The 21,989-nt window shown below is 31.7% G+C and overlaps 1 pseudogene; it reads right to left on the bottom strand.

Annotated features, from left to right (window-relative positions):
* Nucleotides 1-21,450: 21,450 nt before the first annotated feature.
* Nucleotides 21,451-21,777, bottom strand: LOC141502166 (small ribosomal subunit protein eS17-like; annotated as a pseudogene).
* Between the last annotated feature and the right edge of the window lie 212 nt (nucleotides 21,778-21,989).

Consider the following 21,989-nt stretch of genomic DNA (forward strand, 5'->3'; position numbering starts at 1 on the left):
ATGCCTGAGCCCTTACTTTTGCTGATAATATGTCTTAACAGCCAAAAAGAAGTAGATTTTTTTCTGGTAGATTAAAAAACAGAACAATTATTTTATTTATATGGTCCTTGCTTCAGAGTAATTGTACATTTAATTGTTTCCCCTGACACAAACTCAACAACTTAAAAAACACAGTCTAACTCTGTTTTAATGAGGCAGCAACAAGATAAATAGAGCTTAGTTTATTAACCACAGTAGATTTCACTTTCAAGTGCTTATTGGAATATCAAAAATAAGACTAGGTCCTTCTCATACCATTCATTATTCACATCAATGTGGTTCTGAAATACTTATTTTTTCCTGCTGTCAATATCCAGCTCAGTCAACTAAATAGCAAATTTTCTAAGGAAAACGCACTCTGTAAAAGCAACTGTTTCAACTGCCCAGATCACTTGGTTGAAGTGGTGATGTAGTCTCCTACTTTAGAGGTAGTAGTCCTAAGTTATTATTTTTTTATACTTTCATGCAATACAACACCATGAAAGCAAAGGTACAAGTCAAATACTTAATTGTTTCCCCTAACTTAAATATACATTTAAAAAGACAGAGCAATTCTCTTTTGCATCAATTTAAAAAATGAATGTATTCTTGTACCCTCATGGGGAAAAAGAGTATAAAAGTGATCTGTGGGAGATTCAGAATGGAGAAATGTACTTCCTAGTTCTTCTAGAATTGATTGACTGTTTTAATGAAAAGAAAACTAATTTTAGAGAAAGACATATGTTTGAACCTGGGCTACCACTTACTAGTCACTTACCCTCTTTGATTTTATATCATATATCTATATAAATCCGTATATCCATATATATCCATATAAATCCATATATCATATATATTTGTTATACTATTATGTATATATGATACAGGGAAATGATATAAAGAAATATGAATGTAGCAGAAGCAAAATCTGTCAAATGGGTAGAGATTCCCCACTCCTGAGATTCTTTCTGCCTTCCTTGGTCTCTTCCTTGTCCCCATTTTCCCTTTCAATTAACCTTGGTCTGGATGCTGGCTTAACATGAAATGACATGTTGAATTGGGGGATTGATCACCTTGGGACAGAAAGGTCCACTATGTAGCTTGCCATTGGAAGATACCTGCCCCAAAGTGTAAAACCACTCCCCAAGCATCACCCTCTGTCCAGCCTTCCATAGTGGGGTATTTAACAGGAAGCGATGCCCCTTCCTCTGGCTTCTTCCTAGCTCTCATTCACAAGGATGGGACTCTCCCATGTTCTTCCTTATTCCACATGATGCTCCATGGACCCCACCATGTGGTCTGGCCTCATGGCTGCCTGCCCCTCTCTCTTTCTCTCTGACTGTTTCTCACTCAGATTTCACCTGGCCTGTCCTCAGGATATTTACTGCTTTTCTTACTAATTTTGGCCAATATACTTTGTAAAAATATTTTGCCATAATGAAATTCTGAGGAGTTTTAATGTCCCAGAGAACTTCAAATTCCTTCACTTTTTCACTGGCTTTAAATGTTCTTTCTTCAATCTCTAAATCTTTAATAATCATATATATATATATATATATATATATATATATATATGTGTGTGTGTGTGTGTGTGTGTGTGTGTGTGTGTGTGTGTGTGCATACACACACATATATGTTGCCACTCAACTGAGAAGTAAGTAAGCTTTTAAAGGGTCAGAGAGATGAGGTGGTTAGGAATATGTTAATGGGAGCAGTTGCTGAGAGAGCAGAGATGAGGTACTTAGGGAGATGTTGATTTACTCATACACATTGTTTTTTTGTTGTTTGATCTGTCTAGAATATAGACTTAGTAATGGTATTGCAAATTTTAGTAGTTTTGCATGCACAGTTCCAAATTGCTTTTCAAAATGATTTGTGTACTGTTTTTTGTCAACTTCATCAGTCTGATGAATATAAGTTGTAATTTCAGAGTTTCCATAATGTCTGTATTTCTTTGGGCAGGTTTGAACATATTGATTATGACTATTGTTAGACTGGACTTTTTCCCCAAGAAATGCCTGAACATATTTTTCCTCCACTCACAAGTGAAGAATGGATTTATTTATTATAAATTTGTATCAGTTCCCTATATAGTTGATGCTTATTATTCAAATATTATGCATTTGCGATTTAGTCTGCTTATCAAACTTTGCAGTATTTGTAAATCAATATTTGTGGGACTTCGATGGTCATTCAATAACATTTTCAGAGCAGTAAAAAATGAAAAACACACCACACAAATTTCCAGCTAAGGTCAAACAAGGTAATATTCTGCCTTCCAACTCAACTCTCTTATAGTTAGGAAAGGAAGGCCAAGGTAATTTACTGAAATTCACTGAACTAATTTTATTAGCTGGGGCAATGAAATAGGGATAGAGGTGTATGGGTGCATCAGTGTCCTTGAACAATTGGATAGAGGTCAATGATAAATCTAAGATTCATAGTCAGCAAAGAGGAAATAACTTTCTTATAGAACATATTTCTTTGTTTAATCTACTACACATATGTTAATGAATATATATATATAGGCAATGAATATATATATAGGCATGTACAGAAATGTATACACTACTTGCCAGAGTTATGAAAATCAGTTGAGATATTATAGTACTATAAATGTAAATTAAAATAAGAATCAATATTATTAATCTAAAGGGTAGACAATGATAAATGAAGTTTCATTCTTAGATTCAGAAAAGATATGAGTTTAATTCATACTTCCAATGCATAATGTCCATGTGATTCTTGGCAAATCACATAACCTCTAGGTACTACAGACTATTTAATGAAAGTATGTTCCAAAAGAGATGCTGATCTCCATTGAAAGAAGCAATTTCTTAACTGGTGTTCCTTTGCTAATGAAATCACATCAAAAGTATGGTATCAAATAATAAATGAATAAATGAATGAATGCGAAATTTAAAAAAGACATAGATGGATGAATGGATAATAATAAATAAGGAAAGAGAAGAAACCAAGAAACCAACAGAACAAACAAGAAAGGAAGAGAAAATGAAATGGTAGAAGGGAGAAAGAAATAGAAATGGAAAGAAACAGAAAAAGAAGGAAAGAAGAAAAATCAGTTTTTATATGAGGATTTAAAATTTTGCTTTGTAAATACAACTTTAATATATGATAATATTGTTGCTGGGAAATGTGGTTAGCTAAAGGTTTCAAGGGTTCAAGAAAATGAATTCATTTAAAAGACTGACTGTGACCTAGAAGAATTTAGAGAGAAAGAAGTTTATTTAGGCATATTGCCTCAGTTAGCATAAACTTAAGGGAGAGAAAAAGGATAGGCAATTGGGTCAGATAGAAGCAATTGACCCCTTAAAGGGATTAGCAGCCTCAGGAGCAGCAGTCATGAGGGAATAAGCAGTAAGGAAAGGTATAGAGACAAGAGATTTTAGTTGGGGGATCATGCTTCCAAGAGCAGGCTGACTTCCCAAAAGAAATCTTGAAATACATCTGAGTGTGAACTTTTAAAGGGACAAGAAAATGATTTAATTAGGCATGTGTTGATAGGAACAGTAACTCAGAGAGCAAAGATGAGATAATTAGTAATATGTAAATGAGGAACCATATCTCAAAGACAATTCTTTTTTAGATTAGGACAGGGATCCATTGTTTTGTTGATAGGGGCTTGTCTTGTGCTTGAGGGCAAAGGGAGGACAAGTACTTTATTAAAAATTCATTGAGCTCATATTGATAGCTTGAACAAAAGGATGGGGTTAAGTGTATATATTTCCTTGAGCTGTGCAATAGAGGTCAGTATTTAAATGTAGGATACATGTTCAGTGCAGAGGGAACAGATTGATTATAGAATATATTTCTCTTAAAATTTCCTCTACTACATTCTATTCTCCATTTATGTGACTTTGGATTAAAAAAGGAACACATGGACAGAAGTTAAAAAGTCTGAAAATAACCTTGGTCCCAAGGATAGAGATCTTTAAAGAGTATTTATTTTACTATATCTATCTATCAATAAAGATTAACTAACAACAACAAACATCCCTATATGTGGGGATAGTATGTGTAAGAAGTTCAGATACTATAAAGGTACAAGAAATTGAACTCCAGCAGAAAAGTGGTCTCCCTCCATCTGTAAATAATAATAATAAATATATCACTTAAGTGCTAAGAGGGGTAGATATGGCATTCATGGAAAATGAAGCCTCAATCAGCAATGACACTATTAGAATAACCTTCATTTAACTACTTTACAGGTAGTTTTAATTAGAAAAACAGAAAGTCCACTGATAGGAACAGAAATCTAATAGTGCTTGATGAGTGCTAAAGAAATAGAATAAAAGTTCAGATCCCTCACCAAACTAGCAGACCAAAAGTATGGCTATCAGAAGGAGATCTGGATCAGAAGTCAAGGGATTTGCACCTAGTTCTAGCTTTGTAACTAGTTCACTTGCATGATTTTGATCAAATGACAACTAATCTATTAATCAGTTATCTTCTTTCAAAAAAAGAGAATATTAGACAAGTTGATCATAGAAATGATTTTATTGCTCTAGTCTATTATTTCATTGTTTATCCATAATTTAATTGCTTTGTTGTTTTTTCTCCTAAGCAAGTTCTATTTTTAAGGGTGTACTGAACATTCAAAGTGGGGATCTAGTCCCATTTTATCCAAATGAGCTGTTTAGTGATTCTCAACTTTCTTAATGAGAATTCTATCTAATTAAAATGTTATGGTCTAAAATGTAATTGGAATTCTGAGAATCTTGGAGCAAATGGGGTAGGGGGGAGTGAGAAACTTTTACATTGCTATTAAACAAAAGAGTTGTTATGTTTTATTGCTCAGTTTTGTTGTCAACAGTTCAATGATCAGTAACAAAAAGGAAAGGAAGGAACCAGAACTACCCTCCCTGCATTGTTCTTCCTCAGCAAGACCAAAATATCTCAAAAGATTTTGCAGTTAAATCAGTATCTTTAAAAGAAATATTTACATTTAGAAAACTTTATTTTATTTCTTGAATGATTCTAGTTACCATATTTTTAAAAAAATAGAATTCACTTTGATTCTGTAGGATAAATGATTTCTTTAGTGATTTTCAAAAGGGAAAAATAAACTGTTCACAATATTTCAATAATTCTTTCCCTGGGCATAAATATTTTCCTTATAATCTCTGACAAACTTTCAGAATGTAGCTACAAGATTTATGTAGCTGATATCCCAGTTTAATCCCAAGTGATATTTCTATATTATCCTGTACATTAATTCTGTAAATAATTCTTTCCTCCCCTTGATGGTAAAGTCTCTTTATTTTTCTTTTTCCCTAAAGATAATGCAATTCAAATCTCCAAAGACTGAAATTTTGTTCACATTGTTGAATTCAAAAAATTTCAAATTAGACTTTCAATTTAATAACAGTTCTCTCATCTTTTTTTAGAATTGTTTATTATTTTAGATACCCAAAAGACTTATTCTCTGACATTACTTTGGTCCTAACTTTATTTTAGCTGCTAAGCAAAGGTAAAACAAAATTAAAAATAAAGCACAATTTTAAAAAAGGTTGAAAGTACTTAGTCTCACTGTTCCTACTATATTGGTCAAAACTGACCAATTTGTGCTTTGTGGCACAAATCATCCTCTTCACTGATTTCTCATCATTTTCACATTTCTTCATATATATATATATATATATATATATGTACTTTATACTTTCCAATTAAATTTAAAGATGATTTTCAACATTAATTTTTTTAAGAATTTGAGTTCCAAATTTTTCTCCCTCCTATTTCTTCCCCCTCCCTAATACTGTTGTGGATGAGAATTGTGGTCTCCAAATGAAGATTGAGAGTTAGTGAAAAGTGAATGAATTCATATAAATCCTGAGATCTTAAACTGTTCAGGATGTATTATAGATTGCTGCAAAATAAAAAGATTAAAAGCTTTTTCTCCTCTCTGAGAAGGGACAGGTACTTTGAGGACAGAAATGAATAACAAAAGGCTAGGCTATGGGAGACAGAGACAGGCAAAGAGAGATAAGGAGAGAGAGAAAAAAAAGAGACTGGGAGAGGTGACTGGGTCAGGGAAAGTATCTGATCCTAGGGGAATTTAGGCAAAGTTTTCATAGTCTTGCCCATTATCTGGGTACTGGAGGTAGAAGGGGAAATTCCTCCCTCCTTCTGTGACTGAAACCTGGTAGAAGGTTGGAAACTGGGAGTTGGAAATGAGGAGACAGGTACAAATTTTACATTTAGCAATGGAACAATAGGAGTCAATTCACATCTTAGGAGCAGAGAGTATTCTATATTTAACAAAATTTATCAGCCTAAAAGATTATACAATTTGTTTCTAATTACAAATTTCCTACATTCATAATTCTCTGCATCAATACAACAAATAATCTGATATAGGTTATACATGAAATGAATATTCATGATATTTCCATATTAGTCTTGTTGTGAAAGAATTATACCAGAAGGAAAAAAAAACACAAGAAGAAAAAATTTTAAGTGAAAATAGTATGCCTTGTCCTGAATTCAGACTCCTTAATTCTTTGCATTTAACAGCAAAGTCTAAAAAGTATATATATTATTTACTACATCTCATAATTATGCCCTATCTAAGCTTTTATCTTTTCCTTATAATTATGCTATTTAATTCTGTAGAGTGTTTTGGGATTAATTTGTGTGAAAGATGGTATTCTTACTGAAGGTTCTTTGTATTAAGTTGTGAATAACAACTCAAGGAGAAGGCTCACATTTACCAATCTCCATAATTCTTAAATTTTCATAATATTTCTCATTGGAGATGATGTATAACAATGTTTAAAGAATATTGGTTTTTAGGAAGTCCTTCTTCAAGATAAGTTACCTTAAGGGATTTATTTTATCCCCTTAATCATATAATTTATTATAATTTCTAGTTTTATCTCTGAGCATTTAGAAAGGATATGAGAAAATATCAACAGAAAGGAAAAATCTCTTTGTCTCTCCTCTAATCCTGAGTAAAACAAGTCTATTACATATACACAAGCCAAACTTAATAGCTCTGAAAAGTCCCTAAAGAATGTATTCACTGAAGCAGCTAAGTGATTCAGCAAATAGAGTATCAGCACTGGAGTCAGGAGCCCCTGAGTTCAAATCCAATCTTAAAAAGTAGGTGTTTGACTATGAGCAAGTAATTTCATCCTGATTGCTTCCTCTCTCCTTTACTCAAAACAACAACAAAGACTTCTCTTAACTCCTTTCCTTATGCTTAAGGATTTCATTCCTAATAAAATCTTACTTTAACAATTGTATGTAGATATTTTTAATATATGTGGAAATTGAATTTCTCTCTTAACATCTCAAACTTTTGTCTTCAGAAGAACGACTTCCCCTTTAGGTAACATGTAAGTCTGGTGAAAGGTTAAAAGCTAGGAACAATATATAGGAATTGAAATTTTTAAAGGAATCATATATATATATATATATATATATATATATATATATATATATGGAGAGAGAGAGAGAGAGAGAGAGAGAGAGAGAGAGAGAGAGAGAAAGAGAGATCTGAGAATGGGATCTTTAAAAAATTAAGCAATCAAAATACTCCAATCCTGATATAAAATCCTATCACTCACATCCATCCACTTATTGTGTCATAATGAGTCAGTTTTGACCAATATACCAAGTAGAACTCAATCTAAAATCACAGTGAGTAGGAGGAAGTATAATGTAATGCTTTGCAACAGATACACAAATCTGGGGCTGAGGATGTGTTATTGTATAAAGACTTAGTTTGAGTCCTGGTTTTTTCAGTGCCTTTTTCATATAATATTGTGAAAGTAATTTAACATCTGCGAAATTGCTTTTTCATGAATAAAATGATGCTATTTTACAAAATTATTTCCCATGTCTATTCCAATTGTAAATTCCTTGTGAGTATTTTGGGCCATGAGATACTGTGAGAAACTAAAAAAAAATTTGAAATTTTGTGATTTAACTTACAGAAATTATATTTAGACTTATCCTTCAAATTTTATACCAATGTTTTTTTATAAAATTATACATTATGTATATGTAAAAAACTTATTTTAAAAAAGTTACAACTTAAACTGATTAGAGGAGAATGGATTTTTTTTTCATATCTATGGATAAAGAGACAATTCATGATCAAAGAATGGAAAATGAGAATTACAAAAGATTAAAATTCCATTTTGATTGAATAAAACCTGAAAAAATATTTGTATAAACAAAACCAAAGCATCAAGAATTAGAAAGAAAAAAATGGTTTGAAAATCTTAGCAAAGTTTTGATGATAAAAATCTCATTTATAAATAAGATAATAGCTATATAAAATAAAATTTGTACCTTATTTTAAAGTTTACAAAGCACTTAAATAAGCTAACATCTAAGGTACAAGGGAGAAGCTAAAACTCATAGTAGAAAGAAAATTTGACTTGGAATTAGGAAACCCTGAATTCATTTCCTACCTCAGACATTTAGTTGTTTTTTTGTATTGTAATCATGTTGAAAGAGCACTGAATTTAGAATAAAAACATATCAAAGTTTGAGTTCTGCTTCAGAGACAAACTTGAACAAGTGATCTTGAACATATTATTTAACCATATTTGCTTCAAGTTTCTCATCTATAAAATGGAGAGTGTAATAGTATCTATCTCAGAGCAGTATTCTGAGGATCAAATGAGATATTAAAAATAAAGAACCTTGAAAAACTTAAGAATTATGTAAATCCTACCTTTCTTTTTTCCCTATTACTTTTATCCATTTTTTAATGAGTTTAAGTAAAAAGAGTCTTGGTACAAATTGAAATCCTGGTATTTTTCATTTTAGTTACATGTTCTTGGACTTCAGTGTAGTGAATAAAATAAGTTACTTTTGTAGTTCAATAAAAGTGTTATAAATGTGAGCTAATTTTTTTTTGCTCACAGTAAGAGTATCCTCAGTCTAACTTTAATAGAAGACAGGATAACAGGGTTGATATGTACATCATTCTGTTACAGCATAATTTTGATCTCCTTGAACTTGTCTCTAATTTGAAAGATTTTATTTTATGTAGTTGGAAATGGTTATTTGGGATAGTTAAGAATTTCTAGAATAAAAAGATTTAATAAAATTCTCTTCTTGACTTTGGAACAATGTGATATGCATCTTTAGATGGTTTTGTCTGTTAATGCTCTGGTTCAAGAATAAATTATTGGTTGAATTCTTCAAGCTGTTTTGATGTTTATACTTGAAATATGAAGATCTTTTGTTTGTCTACTAAACATACAAAGTTTATGTGAAATGCTAGCTACTAAGTCTTTTAATGCTAAGTAATCATCAAGTATTAAATTTGTATAAACTAGAATGAAGTTTTTTCCACTATTTCCACTATTCCTTGGCACAAATTTTATTGATAAGTACAGGTTCCTTAAGGATAATACTTCTGTAGTTTCTGATCCCAAATTGCCCCCATCGTTCTACAAATCTGTCATTTGGTTGACTCTATCAATATTGTATTAGCTAAGATCATACGGATATAGCCCATGGAAGTCCCTTTTATTACTCGTCCTTTCCTGAACTCAGTTTGTAGTATGCCACTTCTATCTGTGTCAAACAAATCCAAAAGTCTGCACCCTATTATCAACTGTTATTAGGGAAGTGATATTGAGAAAAGTTATTTTTTCACCTATTTACCATGTTATGGGCTCTAAGAATGTCTACCAATCATTTTCCCACATTTTTGTAAGTGTTCATTTTTCTATAGTTATTTCAAAATGACAGGTAATAATTTTTTAAATGAACTATACTTTTTTAGTTTTTGTCCTTTCTGAATTAGTTATCAAACACTGTATAATTAAAAAGTGTACTTTAAAGCTGATATTGAATAGGAGTTAATTCTTTCAAGGTGATTTTCTCATTCAGCTTTGATTCATTAAATACAGTTAGCCTTGACATATTCAGACAGAAATTTCTTAAATATTCCTGGAGGAACCTGAAATATATATATATCTATATATATTTATATAAATATTGCTCCTCCAACTGCTGGTTTAATATTATCTTTATACTAAAGATAAAGTCTCTCATTTTCTAACTTTCCTTTTCAGAAGTTTAGAACTTTAGTATTCTTGTTAAAGTTGTGGACTAGGCTTGAAATGAGGATGATGATGATGATGATGATGTAATGAGGATGAAGATTCTGCTATTACTACTATTACTAAATGTTATTATTATTATTATTATTCTACTACCACTGATATAAATAACTTCATTTTTAATGCTCAAAGTAGACAGTTTTCTTTAGGAATATTCATAACTCCATGCCTAATAAATATTTCCCTGAAGATAGTTATTTTTAATGTAAATTTATTTATTTATTTTTCAAACAAAATCCAAAGATAGTTTTCAGTATTCATTTTTCACAAGATTTTGAGTTTCACATTTCCCTCCCTCTTTTCTCTCTCCCCCCTTGAAACCTAATAATCTTATGTAGGTGATAAATGTATAACTATGTTAAAAATATTTCCATATTAGTCATATTGTGAAAGAAGAATCAGAAGAAAAGGGAAAACCTTAATTATGTTAAACATCTTTCCATATTGGTCATGTTGTGAAAGATGTATCAGAACAAAAGGGATAAAACAAAGCATGGGAGGAGGAAGAAACATAAAGCATATAAGAAATTTTAAAATGGAAAATGCTATACTTTGTTCTGTATTCAGACTTCATAGTTCTTTATCTGAATGTTGATGATATTTTCTATCACAAGTACTTTAGAATTTTCTTTTATCATTTTGCTGTTGAGTAGAGTTTAGTCTATTGTAGTTGATTATCACACAATGTTTCTTTTAATATGGACAATGCTCTCCTGGTTCTGCTCACTTTATTCAGCATCAGTTCATATAAGTCTTTCCAGGCTTTTCTGCCCCCTCTTGATTTCTTATGGAACAACAGTACTCCATCAACTTCTTATACCGCAATTTGTTCAACCATTTCCAAATTAATGGGCATCCCCTGTATTTAGCAGCTAGAAATATTTCTATGCATGTGGGTCTTTCCCCTTTTTTTCTGATCTCACAGATTTAGTGTTTTTATTGTTGGATAAATGGTATGTACAGTTTTAGCATAGTTCCAAATTGTTTTCCAAAATTAATGCATAAGTTCACAGCTCCACCAACAAGACATCAGTTTCCCAGTTTTGTCATATCCTCCCAACACTAATCACTTTTGTTTCTCATGTTGGTCAATATTATATGTATGAAGTGGTCCCTCATAGTTCTTTTAATTTGCATTTCTCTAATCAATAATGATTTAGGGCATTTTTAAATCTGACCTTAGAGAGAACTTTAATTTCTTTATCAGAAAATTGCCTCTTAATAGCCTTTGATTATCTATCAAATGAGAAATGACTTAATAAATTTACAGTTTTAATAATAAATTTAAAGTGGCTTGGAATGTTAATAAAATAACACAAATTAAATTAAAATTAAAATTTCTTTTCCATATCCCTTGTTTCAAAAATCCATTTTAAGAAATGACATATATCTTATAAAGGAAAGGGTTACATGCTGTACAGATTTTATTTTAGTCAATCCAAAATTAAATTAAAATATTTTTTCAAAAACTTTTCTTCTCTGAAATTTTCCATTCTATATAACTAAGATTGCATTCCTTCTATATTAAACAGACATGTAGCATGTCACTTTTTTTATACCACATTATATATGCTTATTTAGGGAATGTTTTTAATGTTTATAAACACCTGCATCTCACATTCCTTGTGTACTTAGAATTCTACTATGCTGTCAAGGGAGATGTGATAACCTAAAATAATCAATATTTTCTTTTAATAGCACACACATGTTCACATTATCCTATTTGAATTCTAATTAGATTTTAAGGATGTTTCCAGTATACATTTATTCTAAGGTTTGTGCTTCTCTCCCCAAAGTCTCCAATGAGCTACCCATTAAGAGTTCTCTTTAAGTTAACTGTTAACATCATTTCTAATTTATTCTCCTGAGTTGAAGGAGTTCCATGCAGCTTGTCTATTTTACTGTTTAATTGCTTCATAGATTCCCAAATTGAATTCTATAGCAATGTACTTTACTTGTGAAATAGTGGGCTTTTCAGCATGGTTGGAATTAAAATGGAGTTTTGATACAGGTTGGTGGTGCAAGGCTACTTCAAAAGTAAAGGTCTCTGATATCATTCCCTCTTCCATATAATTTTAGGTCATCTGTGAAATCAGTTAAAAGACTGATGTGGTTAAGTTGCATTCAAATTTTGATCCAATATTAAGCAATCTCATTATGCTTTTTTATGTACATTTGTTTAATTAAATTTTTTTCTGTTTTCAGTATCTCCTATTCTTAAACTCTTCCTAATTAATTCATGATAGGAATAGTTGTCAAAGAAGAGAAAGAGAAATAAAAATTTAACATAGAATTAGAAAGTTAATGAATTCAATTTTGTTCAACTTACCAAATATATATACACGTAAGTATGTATGTATATATATATGCATATGTATGAATATAATAGATCTGTATATACAGATGTATCTTCTGTATACTGTGTTTATAGGGAAATTCAAAGTTCTAAGAGTACTATCATGAATCTTAGTGCTGAAAGATAAAATGATTTTATTAGTATAACAAAATCATATAAATATCAGGACTTTATTCATCTTCAAATCATTCATGCCTTTCCTTTTTCTTATTTTCGCCAACTTATATATTGAAGTTCAAATGAACTTTGCTTTATAAACCCCCCCACTCTAAATAAAAACCTGAAAAAGAAGATATTTAGGATTTTGGTGTTTCTAGAAAGTATAAAGAATTTGCTTTAGTGATTAAAAACTGGATTCATTGAATCATTAATTAGAAAAAGAGACAATGTTAAAATAGTATACTAAGAAGCCCATTTGTGAAAATGATGAAATTTTAGATATGTAAGCTTTATCTAAAATGTATAAAATTCTGCAACATGAAAAGATTAGTAGCAAACTAAGTGAGCAAGTCATATTTGTAATTAATCATAACGAAAATGACTTGAACTTGCCAAAAACCTCAGGTGTTTTTCAGAAATTTGAGTATGATCCACAATTCTGAAACAATATCAATTGAAGGTTATGCCTGCCATCTACTGTGCATGAGTCACTCAGCTTGAAATTCCACTGGGGGAGGAATTAAAATAAGTAGGTATACTGCTTTTTCCTGTATAATTCATTCCTGCATTTCTAACAAACTGAAGAATGATACTATTTAGAGCAATTACTTCATAGGTAACCAAAAACCATTGGCTAGTAGCATTTCAAAGTAAAATAATTTTATGATTCTAGACTGAGTCATTCACTTTTTTATTTCCATTGTATTATTTATTGTATTTTAAAATTTTCTAATTTTTAAAAAATGTTACTTGGAAATTATTTCTAAATCACTGTCTGTGTATTTGATTGTCAGTCTCTCAGGTCTCTCATAGGTATATGTTGAATATATTAATAATAACATGAAATAAGATAAAAATATAAGATAAAAAATAAGATAAAAAAATAAGATAAAAAATGAAAAAAATAGTTCTACTACATTTTGATTTACAGAAGAAGACCAATTTGTTCTATACACTGGAAAACACTAATCACATTTTTATTTGAACTTTTACAAATATTTTCAGTTTTAATTGATTCTTATGATTTACTACAATTGAACAACTTACTGAGGCTCATATAACTCAATGGTAAAACCTGAATAAATTGTCTTTTGACTTTGAATCTGGTGTCATCTTGCTTTAACTATCTAGGGCTTAATGCCTGTTGAAATTCAAAATGTAAATCACTTCGGTCTTTATCCATCTTTGAAATTGATTTTCAGTCAAGAATCACAATCTGTGTTAGCAGAATTTAGAAAAGCATATTTTCTCTTTATTAAAATTTTCAGAAACTTAAATAGCTCTTTAACAGAGACATGTGATGAGAGGAGACAGAGGTGTTAGAGATGTGCCTCACCCACCTCTGATGGCCTGGCCCATACACAACCCTTCCTTATCAGAGGTGGGGTTCATCTCTGCCTCCTCTGCCTACCTCTGCCTACCTCATCTCATATCCATGTAACTTAAGATACAATTTTTTTGGGGGGGATATCCAAAGTTCCATAAATAGAATAATATCCTTTTTCCTAATCACGAAATTTTTAGCATTCTCTTATCTTTCCTTAGAGAGTCTATACTTATTTTCTAAAGGTCTTTGTAAATTAATTTAAGATATCCTTGTTTTTATACATGGTTTAGAAATCTTGGCACTGTAAATATAAATCACGGACAGAGTATGAGCAATTTTATTCTATTTTAAAGAATATGCTTTTTATGGTGATAGTAATAATATTTCAGTTTGAATCTAAGATGATCAATATTGCTGTAATATTCTATATGAAGAGTAGAACAAGTGCATTAATGAAGTAGGCTAATAGCAACAATATCAGCATAGATTTGTTTATCTAATTATTGCTCCAAAAAGATATGGAGATTCTAAAACAGTGTCATATGTGTAGGAAAAAGTATAACAGGACTCATCTTACATAGAATTGACATTAGCAAGACTCAACTTTTAAAAAAATGATAAACTACAAGTTTGTAAATTTGTTGTTTTACACAGGTAACATATTTCAGGAAGTAAAATCAGTGAAAATTTACCACTTCAATATTTTATACTAGTATAAGATAAAATTTTCTATTTTAAAAGAAAAAAAACATTTTTTCATTCCCCTATTCCAATATTCCATCTATTTGTGATCCCATTGATATCAATGTATAAATTCTATCAAAGACTACAGATTGAAATACCTTCATTATCTAGCCATCCTATAGTATTCTTTCTCCTTGTTTTTTTATAATTTAAAGCAGTGTGTCAAGAAAAATGGGGAAGATATTTTCCCCAATCTAACATTTTAAAAAGTGAATTTTGTTATATTTTACTTTATATCACTAAAGAACAGGAAAGAAATGAGTTAAACTGATGAATGAAAAATGATTGAAAAAGTTTTAAAATGAATAGACTGCTTCAAAGCTAAAGGACATCCTCTTTTTCAAAAGTAATGGAGGTATTTGGGGTCATATTTATCCTTCCAATTCTGCATCATTGAGTTTAGATTGGTTCATGGAATTGGTTATTGCTTTAATTTATATTTGTTGTCATTTTATGTGTTTTGCTTCACTCTGCAACAGTTCATGTAAGTCTTTCCATGATTCTCTATATTAATCTTTTCTTAAAACACAATAATTTACCTTTACATTGAACTATTCCAATTTTTTTAGACCTTCCCCCAAACAATGAATATCAATTTTGTCTCCAATTTTCTTCTTCACCCGATGAAGGGTGAAGGGTTAAATTGCAATCTTCCCTATCAGCCATTATCATCCAAGGAGAAGGAACTTCTCAAGAAGTGAGGCATTATTGATCAAGACATGTTTCTGGGGAAGGGAGTGCTGGGGAACATTCCTAGTAAACATGGTTTGGGGTCCAAACCTGGGGACTTGGCCTGTTCCTAGGTGTTTACCACAAGACACCTGACTGTACTTAGAATCTGAGGGTATTTTGGCCCTAATCTCATGGATTTTTGTGTTAGGTTGAGAGCCCATTGATCACTGTGTTCAGTCTTGTAAACCCTTGCATCTGAGCCATGTTTGTGTGGGTACTATAAAGTCCTTACTTGGGAAAGTGGGCTTTGGAAGCCCAATCCTTTGGAGAGGGGACTCTCCCAATTGAGATCTTGAAGGCTGTGTTGTGACATCTCTGGATTTTCCCAGAATTCCAGATTTGTTAGAACCTTGTCCTTTGGGTAATGACTCTTTCTCTTTTCTCTTATCTCTCTTTTATCTATGCTGAAGTTTTATACATACATACATACATACATACATACACACATATATTATAAATATGTATATATCTATGTGTAAATAATTTTGGGTTATAAGTATATTATCATTAAAATTCTGATTTAAAGACTTAAGAGAGAGGGCATGTCATTGTGGGAAAGATTTGGATCGACTAAAATAAAATCTGTACAGCATGTAATCCTTTCCTTTATAAGATATATGTCATTTCTTAAAATGTATTTTTTGAAACAAGGGACATGGAAATTTTTGACACATTATTTGCATCATTACATATCACTTTCCAAAATGGTAGTAGTAATTCCCATCACTACAAACAAAACAATATGCACATATTCCCACAAGGCCAACAGCACTAGCTATTCCCATATTTTACCATCCCCCCCCAATTTAATCCTTAGGAGTTATAAGCAAAGGCCTGCTTTGATTTGCCTTGCTTTGAAGTATTATTTTATATGGTTATTAATAGTTTGAAATTTGGGCTAAGATGGTGGAAAGAAATCAGGAATTTCCTTAAGCTCTCATGGGTTTCCCTCAGAAACAATATTAATTAATCCTTTTAATGTAATCTGAAGTGACAGAATCCACAAAAGGACAGAATGAAACTTTTTCCAACAAGGTTTTTCTTGGTTTGAAAAGGGAGTATGCCCAGAGCAAGGAACTGAAATACAACAATTGCGTGGCAGGACATAGAAGGCACCAATTGGAGGTTCTCAACCTCAGGAGAGATTGGTCACAGAGACATCTTGAGTCCCAGCTCAGCAAGTCAATTGCACAACAAGCCATGTGATAGGACTTTAACACAGTTATGCTAGATTCCCCAGTTCAACTGGAATGACTAGATTGCATGGTTCAACCAAGTGAGCAAACTTTTGGCATTCTCAATGTGTATAGACCAACCCACTGAGCAAGCCTCTAGGGTTCTCAATACAGAAAGCCCCCTCCCCCAACACAAGAAGCTTGGAACAATAATCAATAACAAAATTCATAATGAATAAGGAATTTCAGAAAAAAAATTGTGACTATATAAAACTACAAGGACAGGCAAAAGATCATTTCAGAAAAGGGTGGCAGAAAAAGCACTACGCATGTAGCTATAGATTACTATATGGCGTCCAGTCTAGAAAGACTTACCTCTTGGGAGAGCTCAAAAAAAGATTTTAAAAATCAAGTAGATAAACTGGAAAAAGAAATGCAAGAGAAATTCAACATCTTGCAAATTGAAATATAGAAATTGACTGAAGAAAACAAATTCTTTAAAAATATAATCAGGCAAATGTAAAAAACAAATGGAAAAAGAAACAGTTCCTTAAAAAATAGAATTGACTAGGGTAGCTAGGTGGTTCAGTGGATAGAGTGGTGGCCCTAGAATTAGGGAAGACCTGAGTTCATATAGGACCAAACACTTGATGCTTACTAGTTGTGTGACTTTGGACAAATAACTTAATCCCATTTTCTTTCAATCCCCACTGCCAAAAAAATAAAAATATAATTGACCAAATGGAAAAGGAAATGGAAGAGTTAATGGAAGAAAACATTTCCTTGAAGAATTGAAGAAAATAATTCCTTGAAGAAGAGACTGGGGTAAATAGAGTCTAATGACTATATAAGACATCAAGAATCAGTGAAGCAAAATTAAAAAAATGAAAACAAAACAAACCCTGAAGAAAATGAGAATATTCTTACAGGAGAAAAGATAGACATTTAAAGAAATAAATGACATTCAAATTTTCCTGATGGAAAAAACAGCTGAACAGAAAATTTTCTTTTCAAACAGAAGACTCGAAAGATATATAGCAAGAAAAATAGAGAATTAGAAAAACAATAAAATTCAATAAGATTAACCTGGTTACATACCTACAAGGGAGAATGGTATTCGTAACTCTTGAAATCTGTATCTCTATTAGAAACAATTTACTTAGAAAATATGGACATTAGTTGATTTTGATAGGATGATTTAAATAAAATCAGACAATAAAAATATACTGAGACAGGAGGAAGAAGGAGGCAAATTGGGATAAATTACATCACATAAGGAGGTACACAACGTAGTGCAGTAGAGGAAAAGAAGGGAGGGGATGAGAACTTGACTTTTACTTTCAATGGATTTGATTCAAAGAGGAATAACACATATAATCAGGTTTAGAAATCTGGTTCCCTTTAGCTGTTAGGAGGGGGAAAAGAGTGAAAGGAAGGAGAAGGAGTAGAAATGTAAAATGGAAAGGGGAAAGAAAAGAGAAGGGAATAAATAGAAGAGGGGCAGATTGAGAGAGGCAGTATTCAAAGACAAAACTCTGGTGAAGAGGATTACAGTGAAAGGAGAAAGAAAAATACAGACAGAGGGGAGACAGGAAGGAGGAATAATAAAGATGAACTCTCCCATAAAATGGAAGAAAAGAGCAGAGTAGATTAGAAACAAGAATTCTACAATATTTGAAACAGAGAGTGATACATATAGATAAAGGTGAAAGGCTGGAGCAGAATATATCATACTTCAAATGTTGTTAACAAATCTTGTGTAGCAATCCTTATTTCAGGCAAAGCAAATGTAAAAATAGATCTCATTTAAAAAGAAAAGGAAGGAAACTACATCTTCCTGAAAGCTACCATAAACAATGAAATAATTTCAATATAAACATATATGCACCAAGGGTATACCAATCAGATTCTTAGCGGAGAAACTAAATGATTTAAAGGAAGACATAAATAGAAAAAAATAGACTAAGAGACCTCAATCTCTGTGTCTCAAAATTAACTAAATCTATTTTTTGTCATTGCTTTGTTCTTTATGTTAATTGGTATTTTATTTTTCCAAATAAGTGCAATAGGTTAGGTGGCACAGTGGATAGAGCACTGACCCTGGAGTCAGGAGAGCCTGAGTTCAAATCTGACCTCAGACACTTAATAATTACCTAGCTATGTGACCTTGAGCAAGTCACTTAACCCCATTGTCTTGCAAAAAAAACAAAAACGAAAACATAATAAATGTAATAGTTGTTTTTCACCATTCATCCATTTGCAAATTTCTGAGTTCCAAATTTTTTATACCACCCTTTCTTCCCTCCTCACTTCACAAGGTGGTAAACAGTTCAGTAAAAGTTGTACATGTACATTCATGTTTAACATATTTACATATTAGTCATGTGTGAAAGAGAAATTAGAGCCAAAGGGAAAGGAGAAAAAAAAAACTATGAGAATGGATGGAAAAACATAAGAGAAGTTTGAAAACAAAAAGTGAACATAGAATGTGATCAGTCTCCATAATTTTTCTTCTGAAGGTGGACAGTGTTGAACTTAGCAGGTCTTTCAGGGTTGTCCTTGAAGCCTGAACAGCTGAAAGAATCTGAGTCCATTATCTCTTGGTTCTGCACCTTTCACTGAGCAAAAATTCATGTAATTCAATCCATGCTTCTTTAAAGACTGACTGCTCATAACTTCTTATAGAACAAGAATACTTTGTAACATTCATATACCATAACTTATTTAGCCGTTCCCCAATTGATGGGCATCCCAACAATTTTCAAGAGTTAGATAAATCAAATCAATGAACTGGACATGCAACTAGAGTAGCTAGAAAAAGGATAAAATAAAAATTCCCAAATAAATGCCAAATTAGAAATTCTGAAAATTATAGAGAGATTACTAAAATTAAAAGTAAGAAAAATATTGAACTAATAAATAAAACTAAGAGTTGGTTTTAGGAAAAAAACCCCCAATAAAATAGATAAACTTTTGGTTAATTTGATTATCATTTTCACCCTTTTGACATTGTCTCTGAATTCATATCCTCCAACTCTTTCTTTTCTCTCCTCCACCAAGAGCTCTTAGTCCCATTTTCATGAGGTAGAATGCTGCATAACAAGATAAAACACTCTCAAAATTTCTGATCTTGCTAAACATATTGAATATTTTAGCCACATAAGGTCCACATCACTTTGCATTTATGCTAAACTCCTTAGTTCTTCAGAACACATTCTGTTTCCCTAATAAAATTTTCTGATATGTAGCATAATCATGTGTTGCTCAAATTTTCCTACCTTTATCTTTGAATGTATTTGTACTGATTTGTTGTAGATTGTTTCATATTTCGTTTGAAGTTTTGAATTGAATCATTGTCACAATATGTGTTCTTTGTCTTCGAAATTGTAGTACTCACAAGCACACACATATCGCTATGACTGATCTGCAAAGTGCTGTTTTCTTTTGTCCTATTTATGCCTATTTTATGTGTTCATATGTTCTGAATAGTTTTTTAATTCTTTTTTATTTATTCATTGTCATATACATGCAAAGATTGTTTTTAATATTCATCTTTGCAAGTTTTTGAGTTTCAAATTTTCTCTTATTCTTCCTCTCCCTTCTTCCTTCCCATGGCAGCATATAATTTGATTTATATTGTACTTGTGCAATTGCTTTTGAACGTATTTTCACTTAGTTATGCTGTAAAAGAAGACTTAGAACTACAGAGAAAAAAAGATTATGAGTTAGAAAGAAAAAATAATAAAAGAAGTTTTAACAAGTGAACATAGTTTGCTCTACTCTGCTTTCAGAATCCATAGTTTCATCACTGGATGTGAATGTCGCTCCATCATCATGAACTGCTCATAGAAGCTGCTTTCCACATACTTGATGATTTCACAGTGTTGTTGTTAATGTATACAATGCTCTCCATATTCAGTTCACTTAGCAATAATTTATGTCATTCTTTCCAAATTTTTCTGAAGTTAGATCATTCAGGATTTCTTACTTGCATAATATTCATATATCAAGACTTGTTCACCTATTCCTAAACTGATAGACATTATAAGGAGTATTTCACAAAATTTCATAAATACATCTATTATTTAATTTAGTGAGATTTTACAATGTCTTTCTCCTTCCTGGTCTGTCTACTTAGTTCTATTTTTGCTTTTGCAAACAGATTCTGCTCCAGCTTTTCACCTTTTCCCAGTGTGTATCTCTTTGTTTCAAAAAGTATTTCTTGGAAGGAAATTGTAGGAATGTTTTTTTAATCCACTCTGCTATCACTTCTGTTTTAAGGGTTAGTTGATATTAGTCACATTCACAGTTAATATTACTGTATTTTCCTCTATTCTATCTTCCCTCTCTTTGTACTTTTCTCTCTTCTTTCCCCTTCCTCCTCACCAATGTTTTGTTTCTAATTGCTGCATCTCTTAATTTGCTCTTCCTTCTTCCTCCTTTAAGCTTTCACTTTGCTTTTTTTTTAATTTTTACTTTTCCTAACTTTTTCTTTCTATTTCCATTTTATTAGCCTCACTTTCTTTCTTTCTCTTTCCCCTCTACTTCCCCAGAGAATAAGATAAATTTCTAATCCAATATGGGTACGTACCTTATTCCTGCTTTGAGCCAAATCTGTTGAAAGATTTACTCAGTACTGACACCTTCCCTTCTTTCTCTATAGCTGTCTCATCCTGTGGTATTATTTATCCTCTAATGACTTCTTCTCCCAGTAATAATCATCTTTTCCATGTCTTAATTGTTTTATACCTGTCTTGTACCTACACCTATATCAAAGTATACTCTTTTTTTAGGGGGTTCCCAAGTTTATTGGAAAGACAAAAGTAAATATTAAACAGTTCCTTTTGGTGGTTTGAAGTTCATCCCAACCATGGGCTGGATAACTTGGAGGTTAGACAAGCTCCAGAAGTTCAGGAGTTTCAATATATCTTTGGTATCAGGATCTACTTCAATTATCTCCTGATCCAAAGCAGAGACCTCAGGAAGATAGTTATCTCTTTTTTCTCATTCTTCTTCCTGCAATTTCATGGATATACCTTTCATAGGGCCTCTATGGATCCGCTTGTTGGTGTGGAAGTCATTGCTCAGGTGACTGTAGTACTTTTCGATGATGACTCCTGCTACCTTCTTCACGGTCTTGGTTTGCACCCAAGCCATGTTGGCTCCAGGTGGTGAAGGGACAAAGTATACTCTTTTTATCTGTCCTGACAGAAATACTATTCTCAAGCATCGATGGATTGATTGACTGATTGACTTATAAACTTCATTACATCATAATCACTTTATACACCACTCTCTGTCCAAGTGCTCTTTCATCAACTGTCCCATTAGAAGTACAAGTATATTCTAATGCCTCCACCTTCATAATC

The sequence above is a fragment of the Macrotis lagotis genome, chromosome X (genome assembly GCF_037893015.1).
Source record: "Macrotis lagotis isolate mMagLag1 chromosome X, bilby.v1.9.chrom.fasta, whole genome shotgun sequence".
Taxonomy (NCBI): Eukaryota; Metazoa; Chordata; class Mammalia; order Peramelemorphia; family Peramelidae; genus Macrotis; species Macrotis lagotis.